The sequence below is a fragment of the Gekko japonicus genome, unplaced genomic scaffold (genome assembly GCF_001447785.1).
Source record: "Gekko japonicus isolate JY-2015 unplaced genomic scaffold, Gekko_japonicus_V1.1 scaffold2436, whole genome shotgun sequence".
Taxonomy (NCBI): Eukaryota; Metazoa; Chordata; class Lepidosauria; order Squamata; family Gekkonidae; genus Gekko; species Gekko japonicus.
This window is the reverse complement of record NW_015160295.1, coordinates 106,940-111,825: the sequence shown is the minus strand read 5'-3', so window position 1 is coordinate 111,825 and position 4,886 is coordinate 106,940.

The following is a 4,886-nucleotide window of genomic DNA, read 5'->3' as shown; positions in this document are numbered from 1 at the left end:
CTGCCTGAAGGAGTCTCAGAGCGGCTTGCCATCTCCTTTCCCTTCCCCTCCCCACAACAGACACCCTGGGAGGTAGGCGGGGCTGAGAGAGCTCTTTCCAGAACTGCCCTTGAGAGAACAGCTCTGACAGAACTATGGCTTGCCCAAGGTCATCCGGCAGCTGCAAGTGGAGGAGTGGGGAATCAAACCCGGTTCTCCCAGATTAGAGTCCACACACTTAACCACGACACCAAACTGGCAAGAGTCCAGGAGCAACTTAAAGACCAGCAAAATTTGTGGTAGGAAAGGAGCTTTCATGAGTCACTGCTCACTTCTTCAGATCCTGGCTCAACCTCAGCTCCACTGAAAGCAACAGCAAATTTTGGCGCTGAAAACCATCACAAAAGACCGCTATCAACTTTTCAGTACAGAGGCAGGCAGCCATAGCCGTGGGCAAGATGCCCGGAGAAATACCAATGCCACCTGGTTGGTCCCTGCGTGAAACAGAACCTGAACTCGACTGGACTGAGACAGCATAACTGCTCTTGGGTTTATAGTTTAGCTATCCAGTTGATAGTTTAGATGTCCAGTTGTCTTGCTCTAAGGGCATGCTTCAAATGGTTTCTATAGCAAAAGTAATATAAATATCTTTGTAGCTTTTCTTTAATGGGTCCTAATAATATTAGACTCCTGGCACACGGAACAGAAGTTTCCCTTTATTGCTTTTCAGTTAAAACGCTGCAGAAGTCCCTCGGCAGCAAACCGCACAATGCGTTTGGTTAATACTCCTGCGGTCTACCACACGGCGAATCTTACGACGCCTTCCGAAACAGAACAATTCTGAGGAAGGTCTCCTGAGCCTTTTCATTCCGACAGGCTTCCCGTCGGCCCGTTTCATCCGGAGGAAATCCCACGCACCCTTCAGCAAGATATATAGGGCATCTGGAAACATCTGCCTCAGAGAGCAAGCAGTTTCAAACATGAGAACATTTCAAGGCTTTTATTAAGGAAGGCGTTTCAGAACATTCTGCTGTCTTGTGTGTCTGCCACTGGAAGGCCACACTGGCGACGAAGAACCCTCTTGGGTATTTCTTTTTTCATGGGAGGTTGCCGTAATAAGAAGGCTCTGATGTCTGGAGGAAGAGATGCAGAAGACGACGATAGTGAACATAAGAAGAAGAAGAAGAAGAGATTGGATTTATACCCCGCCCTTCACTACCCAAGGGAGTCTCAGAGCTGCTTACAAACTCCTTTCCCTTCCCCTCCCCACAACAGACACCCTCTGAGGTAGGCGGGGCTGAGAGAGCTCTGACAGAAACTGCTCTTTTTCAAGGACAGCTGCGTCAGAACTATGGCTTGCCCAAGGTCATCCAGCAGGTGCAAGTGGAGGAGTGGGGAATCAATCCCGGTTCTCCCAGATTAGAGTCCACGCACTTAACCAACACTACACCAAAGAACATAAGAGAAGCCAGTGTTGGAACAGGCCAATAGCCCATCCAGCCCAACACTATTACAAGTTTAAAACACTCAGTACATCTGGGGTTAAGTTTAAAACACTCAGTACATCTGTTTGTTTATGTTACTCACAGGAAGTTACATGTTTCTCACGTTTCCAATATTCTTTCTCTTTCGGTGAAGAAGGACTTCCTTTTATCCATTCTAACCCGACTGCTTAGCCATTTCATGGAGTGCCCACAAGTTCTTGTATGGTGAGAAAGAGAGAAAAACTTCTTTCTCGACCTGCTCTATCCCATGCATAGTGCTAAGGGAGAGAGCCTGCAGGATCTCAAAATGCAAGCAACATGTCGTGGGATTACTAGATTTAGACATCACCATGTGGAATGGAATCCCACTAGCCTAATAGCATAATCCTGTGCAGAGTGAAAGGTGATGCATATTGGGACAGAAAACCCCCCAACTTCAAGTATAGGCTGACGGGGTCCGAACGAACTTGCTGAGAGTGAGAAGGGGAAAGATCTTCGGGTCGTAGCAGGGAGCTCGGTGAAAGTGTCCACCCCGTGTGCTGCAGCAATGAAAAACACAAAATCTAAATTAGGGATTATTAGGAAAGGGATTGAGAATAAAGCAGACGATATTGTCATGCCCCTGTATAGATCCATGGTGCGGCCTCATTTGGAATACTGTGGACAATTCTGGTCCCTGTATCTCCAAAAGAACTTTGCAGAGCCGGGAACGGTATAGAGGCAGCCAAGATGATTAGGTGGTTGGCGCACCTTTCCTATGAGGAACGGTTGAAGAATTTGGGATTTTTCTGTTTAGAAAAGGAATGAAAAAGGGGACGGGACATGATAGAGGTTTATGAAATTATGCACAGGGTGGAGAGAGCGGACAAAGAGAAATTTTTCTCCCTCTCCCAAAAGACTAGAACGCGAGGGCATCCAATGAAGCTGATGGGCAGTAGGTTCAGGGCGGACAAAAGGAAATACCACTTTACATAGAGGGCGATTCAGCTGTGGCATTCGCTGCCGGAGGAGGTAACGATGGCCACGGGAATAAGCAGGGGGAGGGAGCCAAAGAAACAACAACCAAAACAGCAACACAGCAGACTGCATTCAGAGCGCCTGGCCTCTCTTTGCATCCCCAGAGAGCCAGTTTGGTGTAGTGGTTAAGTGCGTGGACTCTAATCTGGGAGAACCGAGTTTGATTTCCCACTCCTCCACTTGCACCTGGCTGGATGACCTTGGGCAAGCCATAACTCTGGCACAGCTGTCCTTGAAAAAAGAGCAGTTTCTGTCAGAGCTCTCTCAGCCCCACCTACCTCACAGGGGGTGTCTGTTGTGGGGAGGGGAAGGGAATGGCGTTTGTAAGCCGCTCTGAGACACCTTTGGGTAGTGAAGGGCAGGGTATAAATCCAATCTCTTCTTCTTCTTCTTCAGAATGTCAAAGGAGACACCCGGCTGAGGCACGTACATTTCAGCTAGTCGCCTCACAGGGGGTGTCTGTTGTGGGGAGGGGAAGGGAAAGGCGTTTGTAAGCCGCTCTGAGACACCTTTGGGTAGTGAAGGGTGGGGTATAAATCCAATCTCTTCTTCTTCTTCAGAACGTCAAAGGAGACACCCGGCTGAGGCATGTACATTTCAGCTAGTCAGGGCTTCCGAGCGTGGCTTGAAATTCTTTCACCGACTGACCTCCGGAGCGGATCCTTTCACACACACAAAGTCAAATGATGCTTGTACGTCAAATGATGCTTGTATGATGGTAACTGCTTGGTACCAATTAGAGATTCTTTAATGTGTAAACTTTATGTGATGTCATTTGGGGTATAAGACCTTCTTGCCCTTCCCAGTTATGGCAGAATACAGCTTTGGAACAGCTGAAGTGCCAAGGTACTCAGCCCCGTATTCCCCGTTTCAATGCATTAAACAGATAATCATCTAACTCGTTGGACTCCGACTGTGTCTTTCCTATTCGGCAATGGGAGCACGCAGAACTGGAAAACACACAGTCGGAGTCCAAGGAGTTAGATGAATATCTGTTTAATGCACTGAAACATACATTACTCCGTATGCCCAAGAAAATGTCTTCAGCAAGACTCTTCAAACCTTTCTTCACTCTTCCAAAGCAAGCATGTGAATATTCCCACGAGACGGAGCCTCCCAAAGTTTTCTAAGAGCGCCAATGGCTAAGTCCTCACATAACCTAGTAGATGCACGTATGTGCGCTATGTGACAGTGTCAAACAAGAATGTTTCCTCTCCTGCCTGCACATTAAAAGGAAGTCGGAAGCCCTGGAGGCTGACCTAGATGACCGATTTTTAAGTGGATGCAGATGAGGACTGTATTCCCTCCTCGAGCCTGCCTCACTTCTAGTGTTGACCGGCCACCCCACAACCGCTGATTCACAATCCTCAGAGAGGAAGGAACATCTGTGGCTCTATCCCTTGCCAGATGACCAATTTTTAAGTGGATGCAGATGAGGACTGTATTTCCTACTCGAGCCTGTCTCACTTCTAGTGTTGACCGGCCACCCCATAACCACTGATTCACAATCGTCAGAGAGGAAGGAACATCTATGGCTCGATGCCTTGCTAATTTCTCTCCAGCATATCTCACCTTGACCTGCCTCCTCCTTAAGAACATAAGAGAGGCCAATGTTGGATCAGGCCAATGGCCCCTCCAGTCCAACACTGTGAGTCACACAGTGGCCAAAAACACCAGGAGCCATTGGGAGGTCCAGCAGTGGGGCCAGGACACTAGGAGCCCTCCCACTGTTGCCCCTCCCCAAACACCAAGAATACAGAGCATCCCTTGCCCCAGACTGAGAGTTCCTATAAGAACATAAGAGAAGCCAATGTTGGATCAGGCCAATGTCCCATCCAGTCCAACACTCTGTTGCACAGTGGCCAGAAATACCAGGAGCCATTGGGAGGTCCAGCAGTGGGGCAAGGACACTAGGAGCCCCCCAGTGTTGCCCCCCCAAAACACCAAGAATACATCCTGCCGCCCCCAAGACACACAACCCGACGGATTCAGGGCTAACAGGTGTCCTCCCCCACACACACACACAACCCGCCGGCTTCAGGGCTAACACGTGTCCTGCCCTCCACACCCACACACAGCTTGCCGGTTCCAGCAGAAGCGGGGGCGCTTTGGCCACCTCCAGCGGGGCTTCCAGGACCCCCGAAGAGCACCAGCGACGCCCCCAAACGCGGACTTCTCCGGGGAAGGAGGAGACCCGCAGCGCCCCCCTCCGGATCCCGACCTCGGGAGCGGCTCGTCGTGTGAGCGGAGGGGAGTCCCCAGACGTAAGAACATAAGAGACGCCAATGTTGGATAAGGCCCATCCAGTCCAACACTCTGTGTCACACAGTGGCCAAAAATACCAGGTGCCATCAGGAGGTCCATCAGTGGGGCCAGGACACTAGAAGCCCTCCCACTGTTGACCCC